Source organism: Mus pahari, chromosome 1 (assembly GCF_900095145.1).
Source record: "Mus pahari chromosome 1, PAHARI_EIJ_v1.1, whole genome shotgun sequence".
NCBI lineage: Eukaryota > Metazoa > Chordata > Mammalia > Rodentia > Muridae > Mus > Mus pahari.
This window is the reverse complement of record NC_034590.1, coordinates 143,763,033-143,781,713: the sequence shown is the minus strand read 5'-3', so window position 1 is coordinate 143,781,713 and position 18,681 is coordinate 143,763,033. Positions and strand designations below refer to the sequence as shown.

Below are 18,681 nucleotides of genomic sequence, written 5' to 3'. Positions count from 1 at the left end.
GAACCCCCAAGACTCTGAGCCAAGGTGAAACCCAGATTGGCAGAGGTCTGTTGACTCAGCGCACACCTCTGGGTGGGAGGCTGGACACCCTCCTACGGCCTAACTGCTTCAAGCATCTCTTTTTGATCTGCATTTGTTTTCTAAAGAGTAATTTTGATCTTCCAGAGGGAGACATTTAGGTTTCTTACCACTGCTAAGGTGAACGAGGGCCCTGATAGCCTCCTTGTCAGCTGTGTTTGGCCCCGGTCCTCAGTCGTCCACTTAAAGATACAGTAAGGGTAACTGGTTGACTGTGACTACAGTGGCAAGAGGAATACTGAGGTCTCTGCCCCATCCCATTCAAGGCCATCTTTAGCGTCCTTACCTGAGGCTTAGGTTCAATTCGGGGGCTTTGCTAAGTAGCCCAGGTCAAGGAATGCTTTGGCCCATGCCCACTGTCCCTTCTGCAAGGCAGTCTGCTAAGTTGTTAGAGCTATGTGACATCTCTCTCCCTGCATCAGGGCCTCAGCTTTCTCCTTATCTTCGAATGAGACTCGAGGAGAAACCTCAGTTTCTTGGGGTCCTTTGGTTCAGAACTTTGGTATCCCAAAGGGAGGCATGGGTGTCTCTTGTCCCTGCTAGGACAGTTACTTGGTTACCACACTGAATAGCATGTTGGTGGCTATTTTAGAAAATATTAGTTGGTTTTCAAACTGGTTATTTACATGAGATTTGTTTTTGTTTTCCCCTATGCAAGTGTTTGAGAATTAAGCTTCCTCAGAATTTAGGTGGATTAAAGGGCAAATTATCTTACATAACCTAATCGCAAAGGTTCCTAGAGTTGTTTGTGAAAAATAGAACATCATCTGAGACTGCACTTTCTGCTGAGTTAGTTAAATTCCTCCTGTGTGGGAGCTATAGCTGTGGGGTGCGTAGAGGAATTGGCATACCCTTTGCCGGTTGTTTAGTCTTGGTATCGTTTCTATATCTTCAGTGGGAGATAAGTTTTAAATGATTACTTGCTTGTGTTAGATTCACATGGGTAACTGGATGTGATGGTTTGAATGAAAATGGCCTCATAGGAAGTTGCACAATAGGAGGTGTGGCCTTGTTTGAGTGGGTGTGGCCTTGCTGGAGGAAGTGTGTCACAAGAGGTGGGCTTTGAGGTTTCCAGTGCTCAGGTCAGGTCCCACGTCACTCTTTCTTCTTACTGTACGAGGATTCAGATGTAGAACTCTCAGCTACCTCTCCAGCACCATGTCTGCCTGCCTGCTGCCTTGCTTCTCTCTTTGATGATAATGGACTGAACCCCTGAACCTGTAAGCCAGCCCCAAGTAATGTTTCCCTTATAAGAGTTTCTGTGGTCCTGGTGTCTCTTCACAGCAATAAAACTGGAGGTTTGCTTTACCCTGAGTCTCCTAAGGGACCAAGGTTGTTGCTGCGTTAGCCACACACACTTCTGACCTTGTGGCAATGAATGAGTAAATGAAGTATTCTTGGGTCTGAAGATAGATAGCTCTGTCACACAATGCCTCCCAGCATGCACCAGGCCCTGGGTTCAATCCTTAATCCCTCCTCTACCTTCAGATTCTGCTTGCTGATGAGGGCCTCTCTGACTCTGCCACCCTGACCTACTGGATAGACATTTATTTTTAGACTGAGGAGCATGCAGTGAAAAGAACTCAGGAGACCAGATAAATGAATCATTTTTCTCTAGGACGTTAATTTCATGGTTGTTTTGAACATTGGGGATTCATAGTGTCTATTAGCCAAGGCTCAGAGACTCTTTGAAGTAAAGAAAGCCAGGTGACTAGAGCTAAGGGATGGATTTCAGTGGCAAGTGATTGACATCCGGAGACTTAGAGATGCAGAAGAAGAGGGAAGCTCTGTGATGAAAGTGGTTTCTGCAAATATTTAGGAGGAACATGAAACTCTTAGTTCCCCAAACCTAAGAGCCAGCTATGGGGATAGTTTATCTATGCATGAACCTTCAGATTGTTTGATTGAATAAGTTGTTCCTAGAAAAGTTATATTTAAGTTATATTTTCTATAAATTAGACTAATCCCTATTTTAAATCTCTGGATTCTCACTACTTGTGGAAATCTTTGATTTTGCTGTATAAATCCTTAAATAAATGCATTTTGCGTGGATCACATTGACTTACATCCGACTCTTGGATTGGGTGTTTCAGCTGATGCATTTTCTGACTTAGGAAATGAATAATACTGCTACCTCCTACTCCTGTCTATGTGAAGAAGGATCATATGGGCCCAGTTCCCTCTCTGTGCTTGTAATATCGCTTTTATAAGACTTACCAAGGTATAGGCAGAGAATCACAAACTCATATTTTGAGAAGCTTAAAATTTGGCAGGATCTGAAAGTGTTTGTCTGTAGGAAGCACAGCTTAGGGCATGAATTGGCAAGACCAGGGTTGTCAGTCATGCAGGGTGGTTTTCTTCAATGGAAGGAGATGAATGGCGCCCTTTTCACCATGAAGCCGTGAGTGAAGCTTGTCTGGCAACCTTTGCTGCTCTTAGGTTAGGAGCCAACTGAGAATTAGTCCCTAATTCTGGGCTTTGTCTCTCAGTGATGAGAGCCCATCCCTGTGGAAGAGGCCCTGAGTGCTTTGCATGCCCCACAGATAGAATCTGTCCTTGTGCTTGTCACTGCTCCTCCTCTTGGTCCCAGCTCTGAGCTCTGCTTATCAGCCGGTAGAACTCATTCTTAAAGTAAAAGTCACAGATGCTTCCATACCTTGCTAGGGAGTTTCTGAGTACGTAAGCCAAAGCTTTGTTGTGACAATGTCATGCAGAAACCATTTCCACATGCCAGTTTTACTGTGACTAAATGTGTAAAGAGAATAAGCTACAAGGTCAGTCTCTAGAAGATTTTGATCCAGCGCCTGCAAAGATGGTGCTGACTTTCATTCTTACCTCTCTTGTTGCCTGTGAGGCTTTCAGGGGAAGGGGAAGAGGGAGGGGAGAAGGGGGAGGGGAAGAGGGAGGGGAGAAGGAGAAGGAAGAGGGGGAGGGGAAGGGGAGAGAAGGGGAAGGAAAAGGGGGAGGGGAAGGGGGGAGAAGGGGAGGGGAAAGAGGGAGGGGAAGGGGGTTGTCCTGACATTTCCTATAAGTCTCCTCTTTGCTACTGTAGATACGTAGTCATTTAATGTATAAGATAGGAACTATGCCCCCTTTCTTAATTATGGGTTCTAGCTAACTTTTTAGTATATAGACCTGACTGTATTTTAGCTATCATTTAATACATCATAACATTTGTTTGCACATTATCTTCCCTTTGTGCATTACAGGATTTTATTTACACACCCTCTTCTCTGTATATTTGATAGGGTTTTGTTTGTATCATATCCACCAAAAAGCATCATCAGGGGCTGGGGAGAAGGACTGGTCAGTAAAGTGCCTGCCGTTCAGGCATGGGGACCTGTGTTTGGATTCTAAGCACCCACATCAGGAATCCAGGTTTAGTGAGAATTGCTATCTCCAAAGGGAAGGTAGAGAAGGTGCTTGACATAAACCTCTGGCTTCCACATGTGCTTGTGGAAATACACACACACACACACACACACACACACACACACACACACACACCCCTTTATCTCTAGAAACTGAGATAACTGTTGTTTATTAAAACAAACAAACAAACAAACAAACAAACAGCATTAGCAGTGTGTGCACTCAAACCCAGCTCTGCAATGGTGCAGAGTCAGTGTTGCCCATGGATGTATGGAGGATGAAGACTGTAGATTAATTGCTTATGTCAGGGACATTTGCTTGTTACCATCCTCTCACTCCAGCAGAATTACAGGATCTGGCTTTCAGATACCATAGGCTACTCCTTTGTAATCTGATGGATTAGAGTTGACCACTTGCTAAAAACTATAACAAATACTTTTCCAGATGTTACAATAAAGTATATTTTAAAATGGACCATGTAGTTTGAATAAAAATGGCCCCCATAGGCTCATATATTTGAGTGCTTGGTCACCAGAGAGTGGACCTATTTGAAAGAATTACAAGTATTAGAAGGTGTGGCCTTCTTGTGAGGCTATGCCAGTGCCTGGCAAACACAGAAGTGGATGCTCACAGCCAGCTATTGGATGGAACACAGGGTCGCCAATGGAGGAGCTAGAGAAAGTACCCAAGGAGCTGAAGGGGGCTGCAACCCTGTAGGTGGAACAACAATATGAACTAACCAGTACCCCCTGAGTTTGTGTTTCTAGCTGCATATGTAGCAGAAGATGGCCTAATCAGCCATCATTGGGTAGAGAGGCCCCTTGGTCTTGCAAACTTTATATGACCCAGCACAGGGGAAGGCCTGGGCCAAGTAGTGGGAGTGGGTGGGTAGGGGAGCAGAGGTGGGGGGAGGGTATAGGAAACTTTCGGGATAGCATTTGAAATGTAAATAAAGAAAATAATAATAATAATAATAATAATAAAAGAAGAAGGTGTGGCCTTGTTGGAGGAGGTGTGGCCTTGTGGGAGGAGGTGTGGCCTTGTGGGAGGAGGTGTGGCCTTGTGGGAGGAGGTGTGGCCTGTTGGAGGAGGTGTGGCCTGTTGGAGGAAGTTTCAAAAGCCCATGCCAGGCCTCTGCTTACATGCTGATCAGATTGTGGGTGTCAGTCACTTCCTGAGCACCACACCTGCCTGTTGCAATGTTCCCTGCCATGGTGACAGTGACTAAACCTCTGAAACTTATAAACAAGCCCCTAATCAAATGCCTTCTTTTTATGAGTTGCCTTGGTCCTGACATTTAAATGACATGTTAAATGAAACTTAATAAAGATATAAATGTCCGTGACACACAGATAAAGATTTATTTACTGTGGTCAAGTTGGAAAGAGAAACAAATAAAGGGGTCCAGTAACCCTGAATCTTAAGAGTACTGATGTGAGCTCTGGTTTTAAGTGGAGGAAGAAGTGGAGCTCGGGGTAACGGGTATGCATAAATAAACAGGTCTGGTCAGGATGTGGTCTGTTTGGTAACTATCTGAGCTCTGGTTCTGCAAGGTGGTGTAAAGATGTGCTTGCTGCCGTCTTTGTATGAAAGGACCAGTCTGTTATCTACAAGGTGACCAGTCCTGTTCCAGAGCCAGGCCTTGATCAGGGCCTCACTGTCAGGGATAATTGCTCTTCTCTGGAGTAAGGAGGTGTCTGTCATTCAAGGTTCTGCTATCCAGGATCCCAGAGGACGCAAGGAAAGGTTAAGGACTAGGATGGCCTGTCTCTCGCTTTTCAGCCAAAGTAAAGAAGACACCTGGCACACAATTGAGGTGCAGGTGTCAAGTGTCCATCCTCGGTTTAGGTACTTGTGGACTCAAGTGGAGTCATTGCTTTTCAGCAAAGCCACTTCTAAGCGTCTGTTCCAATTGTATTCAGCTTAGTTAATGTGGAAATTATGAGACTCTGAGGAACTAGAGAACAAAGCACCCTCTTACGTTTGGGGTTATTTTTCTTCCAGGCATCTCTAGCAGACAAAATTTATTTGTAGTTCTGTGAGAAAGAATCACTTAGAACCGTCATCCGTGAAGCAGTAGACAGCCTTACCTATTCAGACAATTGCAGAGGTTGCTCTACTTAGCATCTAGTACAGCATCCAAAGGATGCCCAAGTCTCTCTTGCCCATTTTTAAGGCTTAGACAATTGTTCCTGACATCAGTTAAAAATGTTTTTGAATAATTTCATTCATTGACTAGTTATAGATTTAGAGTCTGATCTAGCTGCTCTTTTCATTTTGATTGAAGCCTGTCCAAGAAACATGTCTAGGCTAGATTTGTAGGATTCCATTGTCTTGTATTGTGACCATGCCCTTTACCCCACAAGCAGAGTACTGAAAGTGCTATTACTAAGGCTGAGCACCACTGTTCTGACTGAGATATTTCTGCTAATAATCAGATAAGGTTTTAGGAACTTACTAGTTTGTTTGCGGGAGGGGGGGGCACTGAGGATACTATAGTTTAAGTGGGGAAAAATGAAATACTATGAAAAATTCTAATTTATCTACAAATAACTAAAATGAGATGGTCTCTGAACTGAGTCATTTTAAGAGTTGGTATAGACAAATCTTTTAGTTGTAATTATGAAGTTAGCAGGACGAGAATATTACCATGTGGCAGCCTCAGAGTAGAGAATGCTTTCCAGTTGTATAAATGCTGTTTGTGTCCCTTTGTTTGGCAAGAGGATTTAAATATCAGAGCCGGGCCCTATGGAGACTGTAAGTCAACAGAATTTTAAGCCCTTCACAGACAGCATTTTCCTTTTATAAGTGAGTAATCTGACTCACAAAGGAGAGACACTGAAAACAAGAAAGCTGCATTTCTTTAAAAATTGGACCTAAGCAATGCAAGGCGCTTCTTCCAATTAGTCTAAAAGACAAGTGTGCTAATGTGATAGGAAGTCTTTCCATAAAAATTCAGCATCATGAACTGTTTGTATTTTGGGTATTTTCTTGGTTGCAAAAGACATCTTGTGCTTTACCTCAAGAAAGATGAGGATGTAAGGATTCAGATCTGAAAATCCCAGGCCAGGAACAGTCTGGGGCCAGTTGATTTCTGTGCATGCTTGGCTCCTGCCATTAATCCCCTGACCTTTCACCATGCCCCTAGCTTCTCGTAGACTTGCTTGGTTTTGGTTCTTGGGGCAGAGTCTCATTGGTGGAGCCTATCATTTATGTAATAAATACAAACCACAGCTCTTGGCCAGTTCATAAATGACTCTTCTCAGCCTAGGGTTTTCTCAGGTTCAGTCAGCTGTGTCTGTTCATGGGGTTGTATCAAGCAGTGCAGAAAAGGCAGTTGAGAGACATCTGGGCCTGACGGTAGAGCAGAACTCCCCAGCAGGACCTAAGAAGTAGATGAAGACATATCCTGAAGTAGATGAAGACATATCCTGCATGCTACTTGAGGAAGTCGGTCGATTTTGGTTTAAAACATTTTCCTAATCTGTCTTGGAACTGAACTTTTAGATTAACACATACACACTTCTATGGGGTGGGACTTGAGGAAAGGGCAGTGCCCAGGACTCAAGAGGCAAACATGTTCTCTGGCTCCGAGAGAACCTTCTCAGACATTGAATTTTAACATTGTCTGGGACACACTGCAAGTGTTGGTTGATCTTAGATTCTCATTTGTTTGCTATTTTTGCCTCTTTAAGGAACACAGTTTGGTGGTGTGTGTCATTGGCACAGTTTGTTTGGTAGCTTGGTTTGATAATTCATGGGGAATTTTCTTTTGAAGATGTTACTTCAAAGTATTTCAAAAGTACTTTAAATGACCAGGACCTCATTGTTCTTTTTAATTTCCGGTAAGTACCTATTCTTTTCCACATCTTAAAAGAACTCAGCTTCAAAAGGTCAGGCTCTTAGATTTGCTTCTAAGACTGTTATTAAGTTGTTGGACTATACACGGGCTATTTGGATACGATATAATCTGTGTTCATGGGGCTTTCTGGCAAGAGAGATAGTGTCACTAATTATAAAGGAAGTATGCTTAGGCTGTAAGAGTCAGTGTACAGAATCAAAAGAATTAACTGTTTTAAACCTTATTTTGGTTACAGAGAACTATAAAATAGTAGACATTAATATTCAGATACAGTATGAAGGTATTTAATTACCTAAATTTAAAATTTACATGGTGTACATATAATAGTTTGGTTAAAGGTAATTAAGACCACATATGATTAGGTAGATAATTTCTCTATCACTGTGAGTTATTTCCATATTTCCATCATTTTTTTTTTTTTGTTTTGTTTTTTTGAGACAGGGTTTCTCTGTACAGCCCTGGCTGTCCTGGAACTCACTTTGTAGACCAGGCTGGCCTTGAACTCAGAAATCCACCTGCCTCTGCCTCCCGAGTGCTGGGATTAAAGGTGTGCGCCACCACAGCCGGCTACCATCATTTTTGATAGGCCAGAAAAGAGAGAGATGTTGTTACAGGAACCTGAAAGAACAGTCGCATAACAATACATTTTTTTGAAACACAGGTAGTTTCACCAGTGAACTGAGAAACTTGGTTTGGTTTAATATAACTTGTTAGCCAAGAGTCACTGGTAGGCATGCACCAGGTGCTGACTAGAGTCTGTTGCATTTTAAGCACAGAGGCAGTGTGACTCTTGCCCACAAGAAACTCTGATTCTGTACATGCAAGAAGGCCATTTGTGTACTCCTCTGGGTGGAGATTTCAAAGCAATTCAACCTGCTTCCATTAAATTGCTGAGGTCATTCCAGCAGGAAGTGCTGCTGACGCTTATTTTGGCTTGTGAATGTCTCAGTGAAAGCTGTAGGAGCCAGAGGCATACTCAGCTTTCAAAGGGCAACACAGGCATTGAGGTTTGCCTTTCTGGAAAGACCAGCGTTGATAAACAAACCCCTCTGAGACTGTGAACAGAAGTTCCAGGAAAAAAGCCCAGCACATGGTAAAGATGCTATGAGGCCAGTTGAATTTTGCAGTTCTTGGACCAAATTATGTTGGACTCTTAGTAGTTGGGTCAAACTTACATGTTTATCAGGCAAATCCTTTTGTAATATAGTAACAGACCACTAACTTCATAGTGATTTCCTTTCATTTAGTTGTACTGTGCCTACTCTAAAGCATGGCATTTGGGGGGTTGCCTGATTTCATCTTCCTGGGCAATGGTCATTCATATTGGGCCCTGGAACATGAGAACTGCTTTGTTCAAGAAGATCCTGCTCGCTGTTCCCGTCAGTGAACCACAGGAGTGTTTGACCCCTTAGGCTTAGCTCGTGGGTCCGGATGAAGCCCATAACAGAGGACAGTTGTGTTTGCTAACATCCACTTACCTCTGTGGTGTCAGCTGTCATCTCTGTGTAACTCTACCCTTAGCCCAGGGAAATGATGACGTGCCTGTCTTTCCTGGAACTTGGTCACTCCGAGGTCACACCCCAAACTGCATTGTTTGCAGGTACTTTTCAATTCTGTGTCATTCAGTAGCACTCATTTCACCCTTTCGTGGAACATAGTTGCTTTTACACTTTTCTTTAGCTCGCAGTCTTTCTCTCTTCTCTCTGGAATACATGCCCCCTGCACCACCCTCACCACTGGCCCCAAATCATCTCCTTCCTCTCATTTTAGCAGATTACAATTTATAACTCTGTCTTCCTCCTAGGGCACCTCTGCTCACCAAGCCCTCTAGTCAGCTGTTCTTTACTGAGGAGTAAAAGGAAAGGAAGCCCGTGTCAGAGGCAAGCTGAGAAGGGCTGAGCCACCAGAGCTCTTGGTGAAGTTTTATAGTTTATTTACAACCCGGCCCAGTCCCTCAGAGAAGAGCATACTCTCTGTTCTCCAGGAGAAGCCTGGAATTCTGGGAATTCTGACTCATTTCAGGAAAGCTTGGGAGCGTACATCCAGTTCAGCCATTTGGTTTCTTGGTTAGTCTCTCACTGCCAAGGCCATGCACCGAAGCTGAGATGTGAGGACTCCTTAAGGCCATTGGCAAGCTCTCCCTGTGAAGCAGGCTGACCTCAACTCTAGGTGCTGGCAACAGAAAGCCTTTGAATGGGCTAACACAGTGGTTCTCAACCTGTGGGTCTTGACCCACTTGGAGAGGGTCACATATCAGATATCCTGCATATCAGTTATTTACATTATAATTAATAACTATAGGAAAACTACAGTTTGTGAAGTAGCAATGAAAGTAAATTTTATGGTTGGGGGGTCACCAGAACATGAAGAAGTATACTAAAGGGTGGTGGCAATAGGAAGGTTGAGAACCACTGTTCTAGAGAGACTATAGTTTTTAGCCCCCGGAGCCAGATACTATGCCTCTGACACATTTCAGCATGTTATAAGAGATAGCAGGGGTGTAGAGGCTGTTCTTCAAAGCCTCTTTATTCTTTAAAGCCAAACTCTTAGATTTCCACAATGTACTGTTTGTAAGAAAGCCTTTTCAGGGTTGTTGTTCTTGTTCTAATAAAATGTAGTCTTAGTGGAAAAATGTATCTAAATTGTTCTTATGCCATTACTGGTCTTTCTATATTATTCATGTTTAATTATACATCATCTCCCTCCGGGAACAAATAACTGAACGATGATAGGCTCCTATCAGGCTTCAAAAGCAAAGCTGCAGTTCCCACCCCATGTGTGCTTGGTGCGGGGTTGTGACACAGTGGTGCTCACTGTCTCTCAGGTCAACTTCTGAGCAGCACTACCTGTCAACAGCTGGCCAAAGGCTAGTGAATCAGATTGCCACTGTGCAAAAACAAACAAACAAACAAACAATCCCCCAAACCCAGTAAACAAAAAACAATGTGGCATTCCTGATGAAAGAGATTTGAAAGGGCTGGCCCTACAAATGTAGACCAGGAGGTTGTGCAGCCTTTAAGTATGGCTGTACCAGGTTCTGAGGAGTAGGAGACATCCCCTGGCCCCCAACATTTTTCTGCCTGTCACTGGGTTTGTGTCTAGACCAATTTCTACCTTACTTTTTTTAAAAAAATGTATTTTCTTTGTATTATAATTACATTTTCCCTTTCCTTTCTTCCTTTCTTCCAACCCCTCTAATGGGATCTCCACATCATGCTCACCCTCAAGTTCATGGTCTCTTTTTTTTTCAGTTGTTTGCACGCCCGTGTGAGCACACACACATACACACACACACACAGCTGATCATTCTGTGTAATGTTATTTGTATGTCAGTTGTTTGCACACCCGTGCGGGCACACACACACACAGTTGATCATTCTGTGTAATGTTATTTGTATGTCAGTTATTTGCACACCCATGCGAGCACACACACACACACACACACACACACACAGCTGATCTTTTTGTGTAATGTTATTTGTATGTCAGTTGTTTGCACGCCTGTGCGAACACACACACACACACACACACAGCTGATCTTTCTGTGTAATGTTATTTGTATGTCTGTGATCTCAGGACTAACCACTTGGTGCTGGATGATCACGTATGGGGTTGTCCCCTCGGGAAGACCTGTCTCCTGCTCTGTGCTGTCCCCAGTTGACTGTATTTCATTTTCTGGGGTTGAGGACTCAAGAGCCTTTCCTCTCCCTGTCGATCTATTGGTGTCATTGTTGTTCGGATCTTGTTTAATTTCCCTTTTTAATTGGATCCCAATTAAATGTTTAAAGTCCTAGTTGCAAGGATAATTGGGGACTTCCACTCTGTAGACATTTGTCCACACTTGTCTGTTAGTTACCATGCTTGTCTAGTCCCAGAAAGGACTTGTGTCTTCACAGAGCACCTCCACTGTAAAAGCAAGCCAGTGGCTTTGACTGTGCTTTCTCAGTGCTGAGTACTGACTGTGCTTTCTCAGGGCTGAGTACTGACTGTGCTTTCTCAGTGCTGAGTACCCCCACACAAGGAAGCTCCCCAGGGTGCACGCACTGCCCTCCCTCACAGTTCAGCTCCTCTATAAGGAGTGTTTCCAAGCCTCCTTTTGCTTCCTGTCCTCAAGCTCCTGGCTAGCAAGACCCTTATTACCATTGCATAGAAGGAAGGGATGCTAACATGCCTTCTTCTTTTTTTTTTTAATCTTTTTTTTTCTTTTTCTTTTTTTATTATTATTTTCTTTATTTACATTTCAAATGCTATCCCGAAAGTTTCCTATATGCTAACATGCCTTCTTAAGATCAGAGTCCAAATAACTTGGAACTGGGAAATGAGAGTGTTACTGAATGTCTTGGGACAGACTCAGAGGATGGGACGTTCATCACGAAGCAAGCACGTCATGGTCAGCGTTATAGCCCAAGTGGTCCAGCCCACTTGGGATGCTTCCCCTCTTCTGGTGTGACAGTAGAGAAGTTATGCAGCCTCTGAGCTGTCTACTGTCTACTAAACTGACTAGGTTGAGGTTTCTAGGCTCCCTTCAGCATCCCACCCAGTTCTTGCAGGGACTGAATGTAAGGGCATGTCATGTGGCAGACTACAATTGGAGTTGAGGTACAATTTTATATTTATCATTAGGGATGCAGGAAGACCTTTTAAAACTCTTGTCTTGGCTGCCGCACAAACTGTCTTTTAATAAGTAGTTACTATTTTTTTCTCAAGTGGCATAATTGAAACTTCCCTTTTTGAACTATGTTCCTGTTTTGGCCCTGTTTTCTGAAATTACTTATTATGAAAAGGAAATATTCACAGAGGCATGGCATGTTGTTCTCTGGGTAGCTTGGTGGCGTTTGTGTCCATCAGTAGCTGCCTGTGAGGGACACTGAGCTCTTCTGGTGTCTCTCACTGCAGAGAGTAAGAAGGTCACTTAGCAGGTTGGGATGCGAAAGGTTTCTTTTGAAGGCTCTTCTCTGGGGTATAGATCGGTAAGTGCCTGCTTTACGGACATGACCATTGGGCAATTTGTAAGTGCTGGATTCTGAATGACGTGTCTTCTGATTCTAGCGACTCCTGGGCAGGAACAGCACATCAGATCCTAGATCCAATGCCACAGCTTCTTTCCTGTGAACACTCTCCTTTGTTTATAGCGCCTGTGGCACTGCTGTGAGACTCTCAGTTTCTGTGGCTGGGAGGGGACCAAAGCCACATCTTTGCTCTGGGAATTGTCAGACCATGTGGGGCGGTGCATTAGGAACTTGGTCTAACTTCCACCACACACTGGTTAGGTTATCTTTACTTGATTGAGTTGTTTGTATACCTGTAGAGAGGAAACAAAACTCCCTTTGGCAGCCTCCTTTCTTCCTTCTTCCTCTTTCCCTGCCTGTTGTCTTCATAGAGTCTTGCTTGGTAATTGGAAGACCCATTCCCTGCTTGTCTGTCAGGAACAACTTCCCTGACCTGAAGTCTCGGGAGACTTTGCCATTGACAACCCATTAGCCAAAGTGCTTTCATCACCAGCATGACAGTGTCTTCCTGAATAGTATTAGCTATCAGCCAACTACCATTTCCTTTTTGTAGCCTTAAAATGTTTTATTTTGATCCAGTTCTAGGGATTCTCATCCTCCCAGAGTAATAATGATCCTAAGTAACTTGGTTTCCAGGCAGGACCAATGTGTGGTGTTTAAAGTTAGTTTATTTTAGGTTTTCTGTTTCTGTGTATGAGAGGAATTCAAGTGTATATTAATTTTAAAATGTGGTTTATTTACTGTATTTATTTTGAGACAGGGTCTCAGTTTGTGAGTCAGGTTGGTCTTGAATTCACTCTCTTACCCAGGCTGGCCTCAGACTTAACAGTTCTCCTACTTAACTTCCTGAGTGTTGGATTAAAAATAGGCATGTACCCCTGTGCCTGCCTGCCATGGTTTTTTTTGTTTTGTTTTTGTTTTTGTTTTTGTTTGTTTTGTTTTTTTTTAAGATACCATTTTCTTTTCTATATGGTACATTGATTCACATGTATGTATTTTGTATGTCATTACTCACACATACACGATGAAAGGACAATCTTTGATGAAATGGGATGAAGCCTTTGGTTCAGTGCAGGATTTTTGATCACACACCTCTGTGTGCCCCTTGCTTATCTCATTCAGCTGCTCTTGATTGTATTGTGATTAAAAGGAAAAGACAAACATCTTGCTGCCCTTTTATGCCAGAGTTCTAATCATTATGGGTTAAAAACTATATGCCCCCCCCCCCCGTATCCGTTTCTATAGTAAACTAGCAGTTAATCTAAATGAAAGGGGGATATGCCATTAAGGTACAGGATTGAGAATCCAAGAATGTACCCTTAGATGATCCTGGTGCACAGCCTTTTCTAGCTCCAGGCATAGGCTTGCTCTGCCTATTGTCCAATCACAGGTTTATGTCTACACCAGGATAACCAAGGCGAAGCTGGTAGGGAGGCAAGAAAATCTATTCCTCAATGGACAGACAACGCAGGGTAGTAATGGACTGTTTGTTAGGAGGGGTAGTAATGACCAATGGACAGATAGTAGGGCTTGTAATGGCCTTGTCTCTTTAAATTATTATTATAAGCAGCTCATTATGTGAAGGTTTAATTATGTACTTTATATGTTCTTTACTTTTTTTTCTCCTAGACTGGAAGAAAGACTGATGAAGAAAAGTAACAGTATGATTGAGGTAAATGGACGTTTAATACTTTTATGCTCTAGTGTCTATTTTCTGTCTTCAGAGAAATCTAAAGTAATGATCATGGCCAACTTGCATATGTAAAGGTTGTAGAGATTCAGCAGTAAACGCATTCCACTTAATTTAGCTGTGTGTGTATATTGAACATGCACTTACTTATTCAAAATATAAGTGTTACTTTTGTCTAGCCCAGAGTAATTTTCTTCCAAGAATTTAATTGCATGAATTACATCATACCTTTCATTGTAAGAGTTGTGTTTCAGAGTGTTGGCTACGCCTCTCCCAGCATGGTATAGTAGGTTTGCCACCCAGACTTTTTGGACTTTTTGTGTGGTGCTGGCACTGCTGAAGTCCGTTTGTGTAATGTCAGGACAGTTGTTGGCTTCATTCTTCATGATAAGCATTGAGGACCGTCACTGGGAACAGTTTCTATAACTGCTTTTGGGAGCTCAATATTTTCTCTCTTGTTTCCATGCTCATTTTATTTTTCAAGCAGTTGCATATACATTGGTGTCTTAGTTAGGGTCACTAAGCTCTGATGGAACCCCATCACTAAAACGACTTGGTGAGGAGTGGGTTTATTTTAGCTTACACTTACATATCACTTACGTAGTCTAGGGAAGTCAGGACAGGATCTCAAACAGGGTAGGACTCTGGAGGCAAGATCTGATGCTTAGGCCATGGAGAGGTGATGCTGTCTTGCTTGCTCTCCATGGCTTGTTCAGCCTGCTTTCTTAGAGAACCCAGGATCATTAGCCTAGAGCTGGGCCCGCCCACAATGAGCTGGCCCCTCTCTCATCACTCAGGAATTAAGAGCATACTTTACAGGCTTACCTAGAGTTTGATCTTAGGAAGGCATTTTCTTATTTAAGGTTCCTTCCTCTGAGGTCACGTTACCTTCTGTCAAGTTGATATAAAACTACCCAGGACAATTGGTTAGTAGTTTCCCATGGCCCCTTTGACTAAGGGTAGACACTTTTAGCTCGTTTAGTTGTATTTTCTGGTATCCATGTATCTCTCTGTTTCAAAACATAGAAAATGCTTTAAGTGTCACTTTAGTGGTTTCTTTAAAGACATTAGATTTCTGTCTGGCTTCCTGTTGAAGTTTAAAGATGACCCTTGACTGTTAGGGTTCACTTTCCCTTCCTGCTGTTCCCACCCCCTTTCTCTTTCCTTTTCTTCTTCCACCACCTTCTTCTTTCCTTCTCTTTTATTAGGGGTGGGGAGGGACTGCAGGCTGACGCTGGCCTCAAACTCAAGAGTCTGTGTACCTCAGCGGCTAGGATTATTAGATATGTACCGTTATGCCCAGATCTCCATTTGTCTTAATGCTTAATGCAATTATGTTATAGTGTGTGTGTATATATATATATATATATATATATATATATATCAATATGACCCCGCATCTTTTTGACTGAGCTCTGTGATGTTTGATGGCATGTCCCAGCCATTCTGAATTTCTGAAGTTCCGGGCTGAGCCCTTCTCTCCTTTTCCTCTGTTTTTTTTTTTCTCATCTTTTCCCCCTCCATCCCTTCCTCTTCTTCTTTGGCTTTGGAGTTTTTCACTTAGCCTCTATCTGATGAGTCTTCTATGGATGCTCATTTCCTTCATGTGTGGTTTTGAGCAGCATGCCCCCCGCCCCTTTTTGATTTCTCAGAGCTTGGTGATTACATTTAGATAACCCAGGGTAATCTCCCTATTCCCCTTTTACTGTGATTTGAAAAAGATCAACCACATCATTTCCCTCTCTTGATCATATTTACTAGTAGATAGGTAATGGTAATATACATCTTGTTTCATAAAAGGTCTGGAGACTGTTCCTCTTGGTCAGTTGTAACTTGCCTACAGAGTAACAGGTCTTTCTTTCTCTTCCCAGCCCCTTCCTCTTTAAGCCTTATTAATGGGTCTGCTGTTTCTCTGAGGCTGCTTACTTTCTAGTAACCTGACCATTCATGCATGTAGCAGCACACAATAGAATCTTCTTTTTAAGGATTGAATACTGTTCCATTGATTATACAACCATGTTTTCCTTATCCATTTATTTAGGTAGTGGACATAGAGTATGGTCACTTCTATTTTTGGCAATTATTAAAATAGCCACAGTGAATATAAGTATGGAAATATCTCTTCAAAATCCTGTTTTCAGTCCTTTCAGATATATCCCATAAATGGAATTACTAAACCATATGGTAGTTTTCTGTTTAATTTTTAAGGGAATTATCTGTGTGTTCTTCATGCCAGTTGTAACATTTTGTATTTCAAAGCATGTACAAGGTTTCCAGTTTCTCCTCAGTCTTATCTGAAGTGAGAATTTTGGTTTCTTTAAAGACACAGCAATAGAAGAGCATTTTTGTTTTAATCTCAGGTGTGGGATGTGGGCTGCTTCCGACTGTCCACAGCGGCTGACTAGGATTTGCCTCGTGCTCTGGCAGAGGCGTGGTTTTGACAGCTGCTGATAGTTTTTGTGAGCGTGTGACATATGGATTCTGGGAACTTTTCAGGGCATATATCAATGCTAGAGACCCGATAAGGGGGGCTGGCTGCTGATTGGCCAGTCGGTGATTGAATGCTGCTGGTTGTGGTTTGTTGCAGTCTGTCAAACAGGCAGATGCTCCAAGGAACTCAATGCTCCTAATCAGCAGGGAGTAGTCTAACAACCTTGTGTCCCCTTCCTCTCTAGCCTTCTTTCTCTCCTACCTGGTGTTAGGGGTTTGAAAGGGGGGAGGAGGAAGAAGGGTGGAGAAAGGTGGAAGAAAAAGGAACCCATGAAACAGCAAAAAAGTCAGGTGACACTTGTCACTACTTGTTATGGTCTGGGTTTGTGATGTGTGGGAGGCCGCCCCCGCCCCCGCCCCCACCCCCACCCCCGCCTGTGCTTTTGTCTTGCTGCTCCTGATGCTTAGCAATGTTGAGCATCCATTCATGTAGCGTTGACCCTTGGCTTATCACTCCGGGAGACGTCTGTGCAGTGCACTGTGCACTGCACATTTTTGGTTATTTGGATTTTTTAGTGTTCCGTGCTAAGAGATCTTCACATTTGGCTGTCCATTCCTTTCAGATGTGTGGTTTGCAAATGCAGTCCATCATTCACTCTGTTGATTGGTCCCTTGCTATTTAACCCTGGTATGCTTTCTGGCTGGGCTCTGGGGTCATATCCAAGAGACACTGGCAAGTTGCTTGCTGTGAAGTCTTGTGCTTGCATTCTCTTCTAGGAATTTTGGTTTCATATCTTACTTTTTACACCTCAAGTTCATTTTGACTTAATTTTTGTAAATGGTAGAAGGTAAGAATCCAGACATTCTGTAGATTTTTAGGCTGGCTGCTATCTTGGTCTCCTGTCCTTAGTCCTGAGGGAACCCTCGCTGGCTGTACCTCGGCTCCTCAGTTTCTATTGCCACTCTGTCCTACCAGCACGCACAGCACAGTGCCCCTGGTGTCCCTCATCTTCTGTGGGAAGGCTTCTGGGGCTTCTGACTGTATGGATTGTCATTATTATGATGCACTATTATTTTAATGAAGACCTGGAGGGAAGGGGTCCGCTGTAATGGCCACCTACAATCTCAAAGTATGGCTTTTAAAAGTCACATTTGAAAGTCTTAAAAGAGCTACTCCAGAAATAGTTTACAAAACCATTTCTTCTTCTTTTTTTTGGTTTTTCAAGACAGGGTTTCTCTGTGTAGCCCTGGGTGTCCTGGAACTCACTCTGTAGACCAGGCTGGCCTCGAACTCAGAAATCTGCCTGCCTCTGCCTCCCTAGTGCTGGGATTAAAGGCATGCACCACCACGCCTGCCTTTACAAATCCATTTCTTTTCTGTTGATTTTATTTACTTATTTTGTAATTCATCTTGTGGTGCTGGGAACTGAGCCCCGGGACCTTAGCCTTGCCCAGCAAGTGCTCTGCCCTGCAGCTCCACCCCCCAGCCTGTCTGCTTCTTTATGGCACCCTTGACAGGTTACTGGTGCACTGGTACCCAGAGCAAACACTAGCAGATTTACTCTTCAAACAGTATTTCAATTTCAAGGTAAACTGAGACTTTTGTCATATGAAGCAAGGAGAGGCTTGGTGGAAATTTGAATGTATTATTTCCTTCTTGTTGAGATAAATCCATGGGGCTTTGGATTTATAGGTTGTTTGTTGTTCTTATTAAGAAGTGGTGTGGTTTATACAATGTAAATGTATATCTCTGCATTACCATGAAGCTTTAACTGAATACTTTTACAGTGGCAAGAGGGGTCTAGGGTTTAAAATTTTTGTCTTAGTATAGTTGAAACAGCTGCTCTTTTGTGTGACTGGTTTTAGTTATAGCAGGTGGAACATGATTTCTTTTATCTTTTTCTTTCTTTCCTTTTTCCTTTCTTGCTTTATATTGTCTTTGCTGCCCTGGAATTTCTTCTGCTCAGCAAGCTGGCTGTGAACTTATAGAAATCTGCCTGTCTATTTCCCACAAGTACTGGGAGTAAAGGTGTACTCCACCATGTTGGGCCAAACATGATCTCTCTTTTTTTTTATCATATCTATTTTTTTATCATTCCATTTGTTTACATCTCAAATGATATCCCCCTTCCTGGTTACCCCTCCACAAACCCCCTCCCACATCTGCCCTCTCCCCCTCCCCTTTGCCTCTATGAGGGTGTCCCCCCTCACTACTGCCCCACTGCTCCAGCATCCTCCTG

General features: G+C 43.0%; 1 protein-coding gene across 5 annotated transcripts in view; it reads left to right on the top strand.

Moving 5' to 3' along the window:
* The window catches only part of Sgms1 (sphingomyelin synthase 1), a 257,314-nt gene that overhangs the window by 126,154 nt on the left and 112,479 nt on the right, over nt 1-18,681 (top strand). For all 5 annotated transcript variants that reach the window (XM_029537492.1, XM_029537483.1, XM_029537493.1 and 2 more), the window contains one exon: nt 13,951-13,993. The gene's annotated coding sequence lies outside the window, so the exon portion shown is untranslated. The remainder of the gene's footprint in view (nt 1-13,950; nt 13,994-18,681) is intronic.